Consider the following 14,096-nt stretch of genomic DNA (forward strand, 5'->3'; position numbering starts at 1 on the left):
GGAGCAAACCCACCCACAAATTCTGTGCATCATCACCGAGGAGCACCCGACCCAACCATGGAACAAAACGCCGCACCCAACTTTGCCAAGGTGCCGTTGTTATGGTTCATAAAGAGGATCTGCAGAGGCAGCCTCCAGCCTGCCTCCCACCACCACGGCACTCCGAGCCCAGCCACACACAATCTGTCAACTTCTGGCACCAGGGAGATCTAATGGCTCCTCGCTATGGGGCAGGGTAAACCAACTTCTTTTGGTGGCCCCCAGCAAATAATATTTTCCACAGAGGTCCATTCATGTGAGCCTGACAAACCTGTTAACAGGTACAAGGATTGTTCATTTGTTTTTTAGTAGCTATGCCTTTTAGGACAGTCATGAAGTAGACTTTGAAAAGGCAGCAGATGATTAAAAAGAACAATTCCAAATACTTTCATCTGAGGGTCTCAAACCATGTTAAGTATCACATTACTCCTCTGCAGGTAATAAATATAATTAGGGTCAATTCCAAAACTTTATTTGTATTGAAAAGTATCTCACTCTGCAGGGGCTCCATTCAAATCATTCTGTGTGGAGTAGGAGGCTACTTAGTAAGAGAATTTGGCCTCAAATAAGGAAATTCAGATGGCAGGCTTAGTAACTTCCCCAGTTGACACAGTCAACTCCAGCAAAAGGATGAAAAACAAAGACCCCACATGCCTCACAGTCAACAACAGCCCTTATGCTGCTGAAACATATATATACAATAGAACATTTTCCCCACACATTTTTTTACTTTCATTGTTTTGTTTAAAACATGCTTCATTTCTGTATCCACATTCTGTCAGGCCCCCCTTCTTGGTGTTTCATTTTCCCCTTCATACACCACTACCCATCCATAAATGTTGTTCCTTGTATCCCAGCTCTTGCTTTGTTTCCCCTATTTCCTTACGCTTGGTTTTGGGAGAAGTTTACAGAGCGAAGCTACAGAGAAGCCACATCTGGAGGAAAATTAAGACCGCTTTTTATGAAAAGAAGTATAAATCTCAACCATTTGGGTAGAACAGGAATACCATATTTTGACTTCATGTTAGCTCCATTCAGCTCTAACCTCATATCCTTTTACCAACCCAGCTCCACTGCACAACTGCCTTTCTTCTACCATGTCCTTCCTTTGTCTGTTCACATGTATTTACCCCTTTCCCATATCATTTCCTACTTGAGATTTTTCAGGACAATGATCATATACCCCTCCAAGCTGGTATATTCCTATCATACTGGGGGCTTCTGGTTTGTTGGCTCTCAGCTAATATGATTGTAAACCAAAGCAACCACCTTCAGCATCAGGAATTATAGAAGACATGGGCTAGACTAGGAAGAAGCAGAAAGAACCATAATAAAAGGAAGAAAAAAAAAAGTGCATGAGAGAAAACTAAGATAACTGAGCAAAATAGAGAGCTGAGAAGGGGAAAAGAAATGAAACTAAGAAAGAAAATGGTCCTCTGAATCGTTTTGATATTAACTCTTCTTTTACTTAATCTAGTTTACAATTACTCTTACCCCAATAAATTTTGTGCTCAGGTACCTTCTTCCCCATTTTTTCTTCCTTCATCTTGTGTTTTCTGCAACTACTGAGCTCCCACTCCCAGATGACTGGGGGGAAAGAGAGTGGTGTCCAAAGAGGAGAAAAAAAAACAATTTACTGTTGCTGTTATAGTAATATTGTATTACAATATCATTGTACTATACTGAATTATATGGATTATATATATATTACTGGATTACAGACAGTTAAGTATAGACATTCTGATAAAATTATTTTCTCATAAGTTCAACTGCAATTGCAACATGGAGAAAAGGAAAGTTCCATAGTTTGAGGGAATCTTGAAGCCCTTCTAAAAATCATTTAATATTAACTTTTAGCTTGCTTTTTAGAAATTGCCAGGACATGTCACAAAGTCTGTTAATCAGAAAGTGGAAAAACTGAGAAATTAGAATAAACAACCACTGAGAAAGAAGAAAATGTACGTAACATGCAACTGTCCAGTTTTTAAAATAAGAAATTTCATCTTGTCCTGAAACTTTTGACTAGTAATAGGAAGCTCTGGTGCCCCTTCTTACTGAGTGGGTCAAAGTTACAAAACCCACTTGCAACATCCAGCATCTACATTTAATGCTTGCAATTCATTCTTCTCAAAATGAGAATTCAAAAGTTCAAATATCTTTAACCAATGAGAAAAATGAAAATCCCCTTACTACTCCCCTAACAATTCAGTGAATCTGCATTTATCTTGCTTTGCTTCCTTTAAGGGGTGCCCAAACAAAAAAGTCCCAGTAAAAGAGCACAATTTGGGTTGAACTGAACAAAAAAGCTCTGATTTTGATTTGGATGAGGTGATACAACTGAAATTGTATTTTTGTGCTTAACTGATTTTTTTTTTTTGCTATTGTGGTTCTCCAGATCAAGAGGTGAACAAAAAAATCAATTAATTATCCATCCAGCTGAAGTTAGAAATACTATAACTCTGGAATATTGCACAGGCAGAATCCTCAAGTCATTAGACAAGCATATTGGAAGAAGGAAAACTTTAAATGAAACAATAATTTTTTAATCCTTAAATGATATCACTTCAGTCTAGTGCCTTTGGCAGATACTGCAACACTGCAAGCAAAGGAAGTTCAGGGGGGTAAGAGCTTTTCAGGTTTTGTTATTTACACTGTAGGTTTTAATAACAGAGACCTACAAAGTCCAAGGTAATGTAAAATGTTCCACAGAACAATTTACTGGAAAATTCTCACACAAAATATGCAAAACTCTGAAGATCCTAAATGGATTTTCTTTTTTAGGCACACACTTAAAACAACTGCAGCATTAAGAATGAATCTGTAAGACGTCTAAGAAAGGGTGTTTTGCAACACACTCTGGGAGAGTGGAGGGAGAATAGAGACGGGTTGATGCATTTATTATGAAAAATATCTTGCAAATAATGAGTGCTTACTTCAGAGCATGGAAATGTTTAGCTACAATGCAGTTTGGATCATATGCTTAGGAACAGATTTTTCCTTCCAGTGTGCATGCCTAGCTTCCATTTCCATTAATGGGAATTAAGTACATGTGTCAAGAGAAGTTAACTCTTAGAAATAAAACTAACCTATGCTTTTTTTAAAGAATGTAAATGCCGCCTCAGGCATGTTCAGTGTTGGCAAAACTGAATGCTGAATATAGTATAGCAAAATCGAGAAGGAGAAGGCAGTCTGGAGAACTGAAATTTCTGTGCTATTTAGAGTTTTTTAATTTACTGCATTTCTTCAAGGAAAAGTAAAACCATTTTATTTGTTAGTGGGAAGCCCTCATTTATCATTTATTCTCTTGCACTTTTAGCAAGGCCCTACCATCTGCAACCCTCCCTGTAAAAAAAGATTGATGCTACCCTTACAAAGAAATCTGAACCCTCATCTAAATTCAAACTTCCCTGAATATTACAATAAAGTCCCTATTTATTTTTTTAAAGGAGGTTAAAACTCACTCTTTTACCCTGTTCACACTGAATCAGCCAAGGTAAAGAAATCTCAATATTAATATATTTGCAAACTGTAATATAAGTAGGGATTTTTAGAAATGTAAACACATTTAAAATGAAATTACATATCTATTTTAGCAATAAGTAACTTTTAATTGTAAAACCGATAAATATTAGTGAGATGGCACAGCCTGGCTTTGTGTCATGTGTTGCTCTCTCACTCTACCAACCCCCTCTGTTTTGGGGGTTATTATTGTTTTATTATTTCTGCATACTTTCAGTTATATACAAGGTTTCTTTACTGTTTCACTTAGTATCATTAGTCTGCAGAGAAGCAGCTTGCAAAAAAAATTAAACAAACCAGGACCATTTAAAAAAATAGTCATAAAAATAGAGAGCATACCTATGGATAGGAACTGTGATTGAAATTATTTAAGAAGATAACTGGATTTCAAATTTACAGTTCCTCATTAAGGTTCTGAACATAAAACGTTACTAAAATAGGCACTTATTGCTCTCTTTTTTTTTTTTTTTAAATGTTCTTTTTTCAGTTTATATATCTGGCATGGAACATCTCATCTTGAGCGTAGCCCACAGCCTCACCTTAAGGCCAGTGACCCTGCTCTGCCTCCTTCCTGGTCACAGGGATGATTCCTTTGAGGAACAGGTCTGTTTATTACCAGCACCCATCCAACCTTCAGCCTCTCCAATGACAATGCCAGCAAAAATGCTTTCCCTCAGCATCATTCCCAATGACTGCCATGATATATGCAACAATGACCCAAACACATTCATACAGAGAACCGACTCCCAGTAAAGGGAAATTACTTTCTTTTTTCCTGGTTTGTGCAGAGGAGGGGGTGGTAGAAATCAAGACTTAACAGGCAACATAAGCTTCTGAGCCTGAGTATCCTAAACCCACAACTTTGATCTGTTTTTAATGGTAGATAATAATTGTTGAACATGAATCCAAGTGCACTGAAACTGAGATCTTCCTGCTTGACCCACTGAGCCTTTCTTCATGGCTCTCACAACTCTTATCCCACCACATTCTCATCACTCCCACAATAACAATTCTGTCTCTTTTTTCGACTGATCCACTGAACAGGGTTAGTCATCATATTTTGTCTCTGTATTTCAAATCTCACTGCTTTTTTCACTCCAGTCTGCTCTAATTTGTACACCAAGGACACTGGGTTTAAAACAAGTAGGTTTGCACCCATTGATCATCAAGCAACATGCAACTAGAAGTACAAGGAATAGTCCACATCACCCAGTCCTGTGTGTTTTATGAAGGCATTCCAGCCTTCCTCTTGTGGTCATGAGGTTTGTTCTAGTCTTGGCCATCCAAATTCTCCACACCTACACATACATTGACTGTCTGCTTTCCTTACTAAAAGTGGTTTTCTTGTAGTGCCTTTACAATCATTTGTGACACTTTTAGCACAGAACAGCCACCCTGAGCTACCAGACTGAACTCTTTGCAGGTGTGCATGACTCAGAGTTTAATTCATGGTTGCCCTCCATTTTATATGCTTCATTGCATTACGAAAAATAGCAATATAAAGTTCTTTCAAATAATATTACCATTTGATATTCACTTTTTACTGGAAGAATGGTGAAGAATTAGGTCTTTTGTAAGAAATATCCTCTATCTGAACCAGTTTACAGTTTTGACTGCAACTGCAATTAGATAAAGAACACAAAATGAGATAACATTCCTATATTCTGTAAACTGTATTCTATTCTCTTTTAGTCTGTCTAATCATAAGGACTCATGTAACTGCTGTATAGAAAATGTTACATAAATAGAAATACCAAAATGTCAAATTCAGAACAAATTTGGAAATATATTCCTTTCTAGTATGCCATGCATGAGATCTCTACATTATGTATACAGTCTATTATTAGATTAATACAAATAAGTGTTTATTAAATGTAATCTATTGATATTTAACTTGTTATACGAATCACTGTGAAGATTAAACCCTAAATTAAGCACTGTTTCCAATGACATTAAACACAAGGGAAGGAGATATAAAACACGTTGCCATCTTACACCTTAAACAGTGAACAGCAATCAATGAGTATGTAGAGTTACTTCTCATTTATAAAGTTACAAAAGCATACATAGCCCTTATTTTATTTTAACGGTGCTCTGATGAAGTTTTATAAATGATTTTCCACTTCTGAGTAAAAGCAAAAACCTAAACTTCTACTTTCAGCACACAGACTTCAATTCAGCCACTATTACAGAGAAATAAATACATAAGTACAGTATAAAGCAGACCAATGGCTTGCTATTGCTATTTCTATGGAGGTTTAACTCATGCTTCTCATCTCTCATTACATGGGACAGCCAGAGCCTAGAAACATTGCAGGGTAGAATGCTAAAAACCCCTGGGAATGCTTCTGTACCTTGTACACGGAAAAATGGAGAAAATACTGCCACAGAGTTCTAAAGCATAAATATGGGAAACTCAGAATATCTAGGGACACTCTTCAAAAGCCCTAATACAACACAGGTACAGGGATGACTACTTTCTAGTACCAATTAGTGGGTAAGACAGATCTTCAACTGTTGCCATTGAGGTATATTCAGAATATAAAAGAATCAGAAAGGAGATATATTAAAAAAATAAAAACGCAGAAAAAAACCCCACTGGACTGAGACAAACAGACATTCATTAAGATAAAAATACAAAGAAGTTTCTCAGGAATGTTTATCAAAGAAAATTTATGTCACAAATTTTTCTCTGCCTGGAGAAGATCCAGAGCTGAGTGTCTCTTCTCCTGCCATGTAACATTGTGCTGAATCCAGACAGTATATTTGGTCACCCGCTTTTTGCTTTCATCAACATTTTCTATTTTTTAATGTGGCTTTTGCTTTGTTGTATGAAGTTTAATTTCTCTTTCTTTTCAATGCATTTTCTTTTTGCCATTATTTCAGAGTTGTGTTAAAGTAATTAGTGACATGATGCCAAGGACTGAACCACACAAGCAACCTAAATATTTTGATTCACTGAGAATGCAGTCCATAATTTACAAAGTGCCTGGCCCCATCCAATAAATAACATAAAATAAATTAGTCTGAGCCATACACAGAAAAACATCAAAATGAAAACAGCGTAATGTCACCACATCAGATATGAGATAGTCTTTTGACAACTTTCAAGACATGAAATCACATTTGTACTTACTTTTTTAATGTTTGCCCCCCACACGATCAGTCCTGCCAACCAATTCTCCTGGTATTTGCATGTGGCTACTGCCCTTGAGAGTAACGTGATTCAAAATGTGGGGAAGGATTTCACAAGTGAGACTATCACAGGTGAAACTTGTTTTCTTAATGAAGTCTGAGCTAGTAATAGTAGGGCAGCAGGTGTTTCCAGAAGTGCAAATTGGGTGGAAAATAAAAGGCGAAGGAGACCTCTACCTTCTTCTTCTTCACTTTTTTGTTTTTGTTTTTAACTGGCCTTGACTTTTTCATTTATTTTACAACTCACCATAAATTTTTCAGAAGAGTCCCAATACTGTAGTCAAAGTTGAAACCTGCTGTATGCAGCCAGGACAGGCATTTGGCACAAAAACAACCATACAGAGCTTTGTGCCTGTAATCTCTAAAAAGATCACAGCTTTTAGGGTGATTTGTGGGCTATGACACGTTGGGCCACAAAAACATGACATTGCCAGGATTTCTGTTTCATTGCATGCAAAAAATTAACATCACTTAAAAAAAGCAATTTTTTTCTTATGTTAGTTTGAAAAATCACCACTGAATTTAAGTGAGGACTCTGCCTCAGAAGTACAGCCTGCATCAAAGTAAGAGTCCAGTCTCCATTATATTATCTCCTAGATATTTCAAACAAGGTGGGCCCAGACTGGACAAGTGTTCTATAAGGAGGGGGGAAACATTCCTGTCTCTCATCTCCTGCTGAATGCTTTAACTGCTTTATTATTTCACAAAAGTATATAAATCCAAATATACATTACTTCTAAGCCAAAAGTAAATTGCAAGTTACGTAAAAGACTGTTTCCTATTTTGTGTGTTTGCATTTGACTGACTCGTTCTTATAATAACTGAAAAAATAAAGTAACTGATCTCCCTTTCTTTGATTTAATAAATTTCTATTTTTATTATTTATCTTTTCTCTAAAACATCTTGTAGCTTTTTCCTCATATAGAAGACAATCTATTCAAGCACCTTGTGAAGGTCTTTTTCAAAAACTGCTGTTGAAGTGAAAAAAAAATATAATGATTGTATTTTATTATATGTTGACAAGCTCAAGCAATTATCTTTATACATAATTTTTTCTCTACAAAAGCTATGCTGATGGATAGCTATTGTATCACAACACTCATCTATATGTCTCCTAATTTTATTTTTTATTACCATTTCAAATAATTTATCAAGTAAGGAAAGAAAAGTCATTAGACTAATTCTCAGCATCAATTCTACTGTTTAATTAAAGAGAAGCAGAAAAATGACTTTCTCCCACCTTACAGGTTAGAAGCCAATATTAAAAGGAAAGAATACATATTAAATTAGCAGCCCTATTTGAGTTCATCATAAATTTCCAGTCGCACATTTTGTTATGTCCAACTTTACCCACTGCTCTGTTGCTCTTCATTTGATGAGTTTAGCATCTGCTTTTCCTTCACTTTTTTCTCTGGCAGTAGCCAACCCTTAATATTGCAAAAGAACGGCTACAGGTTAGATTTCCCTCTTAAGCCTCATGCAATTGAAAATGACTAGGAAATAATTTGATTTTTCAGCAAACCTGTTACCCTTTTTACCTACTATTCTGTGTTACAATAGTAAGGAAAAAAAACATTAAATATTATTCTGTGTTACAGTACAGAGGGAAAAAATATTTTCAAATGTGACAAGGATAGCCTTTTAGAAAACACATGAATTTATTTTGTGCAACTTCAATATATCCCAAGATATTATGCTTGTTGTGAATGGAGTTTTCCCACACTTCTAGCTAGAAATAATCCTGTTGTCTTCCAGTTTTAAGCCACACCTATTCCAATGCCGCATTTCCTCTCCTAGTACTGTATACTGAGCTATGCAAATCAAGTTTTCCAAGAACTTGGAACCAAGTCCATATTCTAGACTTGGGAAGCCTTCAGGGGATAATGAACTTCAACTGTGCATTGATACCAAGGATATCCAGAAAATCAGAGCCTGTCCTTGATATGAAAGGTGATATGAAATGACATCAGCTCTCCAGAACTGAAGGAACTATAGGTTCCTGCATCTGGGAATTGGACCAGAGATTGTACAAGATGTACATTTTGTACCATGTAAGAGTTTTGATAGTCTCTGCACATGCTTGGACTAGTCCATATAAGAAAAAATACAGGGTTTTTAAAGAAATGATCCAATGACTTGCATTTACAAGTCTGCAGAGTTTTGTGTGGCTACTGTGCATGGCTTGAGTATTTTCATTAGCATGAGAGAAAGTATATAAAACCATGATGAAAGAATTTCAGTATTAATCAAAACCTTACAGTTAGGAGGGTTTTTTAATTGAAATAAAGACATAGTTCTTAGAAAACTTACAAAATATCTCATTTCACTAAAACTTTACCTGCAAACACAGTTTCATTATTGGTAAATATTCAATCTCTGCCACACTCTCCAATGCCCATATAGGACCTGCAACCTATCCCTAAAACACAGGACAGTCAATGAAAAATTCCAAGAATTGCATTTTTAAAGGTTGTTACACACAAGGCCTGTGTACCACAATGAATGCTCATATGTGAATATTCAGTTATCAATATAAGACAGGGAGTTTTCTAAATGGGGATAACTACAGTGAGCAAACCTCTGAGTTTGTTGGACTACTCAGATTTTTAGGGTCATGAATTCCAGGGGAGAGGCTCATCCCCACCTCCGTGGGCAGCCCAAAGGCAACAGACACATGACATACTTAACTGGATCCTACACCACACGAACAGCAAATCCTGTGTACCTTTGCTTCATTAGCCTGACTACACATAACCACTCTGCCTAAACCAGGAGTACCCGTCCAGGATTTTCAGATATTCAGCATCAGTCGCTGAAGTCAGGTGTTGCTGAGCAGTTTCTGGCTGTCCAAAAATGTCATAGATATCACTGAACAAAGAAAGTCATAGCAGGTTGATAATTCTTTACAGTTTTTGTGTCTACAGAAGTTTCAGGCTGAGAACATCCCCTGAGTCAGCTCCAACACAGAACAGAAGCCCTGGGCAGGTCTCTCAGCATAATTCTAAACTGGACTGACCACTTTAGTCCCATACCAGTGAATAAAAGCTTCCTCACACTTAGACTACAGATTATTCTTACTTGTTGTAATGCATTTTACATAATTTACATTTACATCATTTACATTTGCGGTCATTTTCTGAAAAGTGTGACCATACTCCTTGCATTTAGGTGTTTATTCACATGTAACCACACAAGTATCATTGCTTTCTCAGTGAAGGAAGCATTCAAAGAAAGTGTTCATTTTGGGTACTGAGATATATTTCAAACATCAAAAAAAAACCCCAAAAACCAAACAACCCAAGCTTGACAAAAATAATGACAATATTTTTAAAAGTGCCTTTATGACTATAAATGGATCTATAAAGCTGTCACTAGGTGGGTCCATAGCAATGGATTAGACTCTGAGAGACATTACATACAGAACACTGATGAGTAAAACATGCAATATAGACTAAGAGAGAAGGGGAAAATGGGAAAGTGAAATGGGAGAGATTCTTTCTTCCAGCTCCAGAGGCATCAGGCCTGGAAACCAAGGGGCTGAGGAGCTGTATTTTGCACTGGCTGCCCATCCTTTAGATGGCTTTTGTTAAGAAGAGTACAATTCATATAACAGCAGAAGTGACTCATTCTCTGGAAAGCAGCTCCAGATGCTCACATGACAGTTCTCCTTTCTGTAAGAAAAGAAGGTTGAGAATAAAGGAAGCTATTTTTTCAGACCCCGATTTCTGTACCTTCATGCCAAAGGAGGAACATCCCTTATGCATCCTAGAAATATTTATTTGGGACAGTGAGTGGAAAGTGTAATTTCTTAATTTACTTCCCTCTTGAACTGCCATGAGAGTAAGGTGTTGGTTCCAGGCAGAAAACCCTTAATTTTTGGTCTGGTCACATTTATTCAGGTTTAATCAGACTTCAACCAAGAAGAAACAGCCTCAACGTGGCCACCATGACAGCAAAGAAGGAATAACAGGTATTTTCTCATTTCTGCTAAACAGAAGCTCCTATCAGAATACAAAGATGATGAAAAACGTGGGTGGATTATTTGGTTCCAGATGGCTCCACATCACACAGTAAGGAAATGCCATGATCTTTGACAGGTTCATACTAGTAAAAATCAAGCAAAACATTATGGGAAAGCTTCCCATTCCATTATCAAATAATTTGGGGGAGGGAGAAGGATGGGAGACTAACAGTTTTTCTTTCTAAGCTCTCAGGAAATGTCTATTTTTATGACCCTTTTAGTGTTGAAAGCATTGTCTGAAATAAAGACTAATCTCAAAGGATGTGAAAGCAAACATATCGTTAGACTGCTCAGAAAATGTAAAACAAGAAGAAATGAACCATTTTCATCTGGTGGAGCCCAGCAGGTCTAACTGAATGACTGGAGCCAGGTGCCAGGGCCTGGAGCCCACCCCCAGTACTCCCTCCACCCCACCGATGGCTCAGGACCCCATTTCAGCCCCAAGGCCACCAGCCCTTGTCCCAGGGACGCTGCAGCATGGCCAGTCTCCAGCTCCCCTCAGCCCTGCCAAACCTGCCCAGCCATGGCCCCACATCCTGGCCCTGTGGATGTACACCATGCCTGGAGCCAGAGCTGCCCTGCTCCTGCCCAGCCACAGCCCCAGGCTCTGCTGTCACCCTGACAATCTGTCCCTATGAATTACAGCTGTACTGACTACAGAGGAGTAAAGCCTTGCCTGCCCAGTGAGGTTGGATGTTATAGAAGAGTGGGCTAGCCAGCCTCAAGTTGCAGATGGAGTTAGAGACTTAGAGTCTGCTGGTTGTGAGGAAGTAAGGGAAATGTGATTGTGCAATGGACAGACAAGGTAAGAAGATGTTGTGTGAGGGACAGACAGGGTAAGGTGGCTGGGAAAGGGACAGCTTGGGGTTTAGCCAGTTATGCAGAGGAGAGAAAGAATCAGGGCTGTGTGGAGCTGCCTGTAAGAAAAGGAGTCAGTGCTGTGTGAAGCTGCCTATGAGGGAAGGAGTCAGAGTTGCTGGAAAAGAGTACTGAAAGAAGGCATAAAAAGTTTTCGAATAAAGGACTAGTGATGATGCCAGTCCTGTCCATCTTGACATAATAACTGCAACACCCACCCGTAACAAAATCTATCCATCAGCCTCCAATAGCTCCAGAAAATAAAAATCAACATCACGAGCATCTTCCATGGCACTCATACATGAACACTCTCCCAGTTACACACATAAGCTGTCTGTACACTGTATTAGATGTCTTAGACATTATACAGTCTCTGTGCAGTCCTTCTGTGGAAGGAAGCTTATTAAAGAGTGTGGGGACAAAATTTAAATACTACGCCCACTGGTGTTTGAATTCACTGCTGCCAAGAGACTCTTCTTTGTCTGGACCACACTTCAAGCCCATCCTGTCCCTTTGGACCTTATTAGGCTATTGCTTTTAGGAGAAGAAAAAAGATCACCTTGTTCCTCTGAATGCTTCCAGAGGAGGAAGGAGGGAGGGCTCTCCCTGCTCCACACACCAAACAGTTCCATGACTGTGACATTTAGTGAGGACACCCAGGGAATGGAGGAGCCAGGGCCAGCTCTCCTCTGCCTGAAGGCTACAAGCTCATGCCTTGCTGTTCCCAAAGGTTTATTCCAACCACTAGGTAATAAAGCTGCAACCACTGACCAGAAGTCTGTCTAGAAACTGGTACAAAGTGCAAAAAACCACTTTGATTTAAGCGGCACAATGACAATCTACTAACACTGCAAGTAAAATACACAACTGAGAAGATGGCCCTCCAGTTTCCACACTCTCTTCCACGGCCTGTTCCTTCATTTTACATGAAAATGGCCATGAATTAAAATTGTTTCATTATCTAATTCATTAAGCTAGAAGAGAAATATCTTTCTGCAGCCAAATCACTCTTTCATTCTTTCTGGCCAGTTTGAACAATTTCATTAAAAACAATACAGATCCCAGGCAGCCCCAGCCTTCCCTTCATGAGGCCACTCTCCTCAAATGTGGGAAACACAGTCTTATTCCCTTGTGGCAAGAGGAGACTAACCCCCTCAGAGCACATCCATTCATTTGAGGATCCAGAGAGATCTTTGAGGAAGATAAGTGCTACACTGTTCATTTCAACCAAGAAAGCAGCACTTCTGAGTGCACTTTATTTTAAGTTAAGGATCTCTCACAATTGGGAAGTTTCAGCACAATCAGGGCAGACAGAAGCTAAGAGGAGGTTCTTGGGATCATAAGATTTCATTTAGGCACTTAGGCTCTGTCACTGTTCACATTAAACACTTGCAGATCTGAGCCTAAGTGCATCTCCAGTTAAAGGGAACAAGATATTCCCTGTGTAAAGAAAATGGATGTGGTTGGAATAAAACTCCTGACAGGAAACAGGCTGGAAATGCATGTAAACTCCAGAGTTTGAATCTGGCATTTAGCAATCTCTTGGAATTACTATATTTGATTCTGAAAAATATAAAGGTGTGCTACACCTTTAACATCTGCTCAAAGCCACTCAAATGTTCAAGGAGTGACAAAAGTTAATTTCTGTTAAGTTTTACTGTCAAACCACACCAGGATATGTGTAGAATTCATCACAGGGGTTTTGCAGTACAGGTAAAGAAAGCATTCAGCCAAGACAACATAAGACAGCAGCACTATGTGCATGAACTAAGGACTATGGGATTATCAGATTCTCTCTCAAACAACATTTCAAAGACACTTGGTCATTTCTGAACAATTGTGACTCTTTGATTTCAACATGCACCACAAAAAATACATATCATGTCACCTCTCGATACAGAAAACATCACTGAGGTAAAGATGAGCTGCCTAATAATTCAAACAGGTGACCATAGAATTCCCCAATTTACAATGCCAGTGTTGGTCCAGCTCTTTTCAAATCTTTAAGGTCTTGTCAACCCCAGTACTAAGCATCCTAATCCTAAAAAAAGAGCCAGAAGTTATTTTATGGAGCTTCCAAGATGAGCTAATTTTTTTACAGCACTTTCAAAATAAAGAATAGTGCATAAGTACACAGAATTGCTACAAGAACTTACCAGTACATCTTTGGTGAAACTGTTGTTTCAACAGCCACAACTTATCTCATTGAGATGCTATTTCTTTGAGTCACTGTTAGTATGTTATTGACTTCTCTAATTCTCAGCAAGGAATGTAGAAAACAAGACAAAAGTTCAGACTGGAGTAGATTTCAGTGGGACTAAATTCTGCAGTTTCCTCTGATGTCCTCTCATCAATCATCTGTTACTAAAATGGCAGATACTGCAAGGTAGGAGAATAGTTTGTAAGAATAGTACAGAAGGCAGTCTTTCCAATGAATTACAGCTGTACTGGTTACCAAGGAGTA

At 38.2% G+C, this 14,096-nt stretch overlaps 1 protein-coding gene across 2 annotated transcripts in view; it reads right to left on the reverse strand.

Moving 5' to 3' along the window:
* SOX5 (SRY-box transcription factor 5) overlaps positions 1-14,096 on the reverse strand; it is a 624,352-nt gene that overhangs the window by 292,673 nt on the left and 317,583 nt on the right. The gene's annotated exons all lie outside the window — the stretch shown is intronic.

Source organism: Catharus ustulatus, chromosome 4, assembly GCF_009819885.2.
Source record: "Catharus ustulatus isolate bCatUst1 chromosome 4, bCatUst1.pri.v2, whole genome shotgun sequence".
Taxonomy (NCBI): domain Eukaryota; kingdom Metazoa; phylum Chordata; class Aves; order Passeriformes; family Turdidae; genus Catharus; species Catharus ustulatus.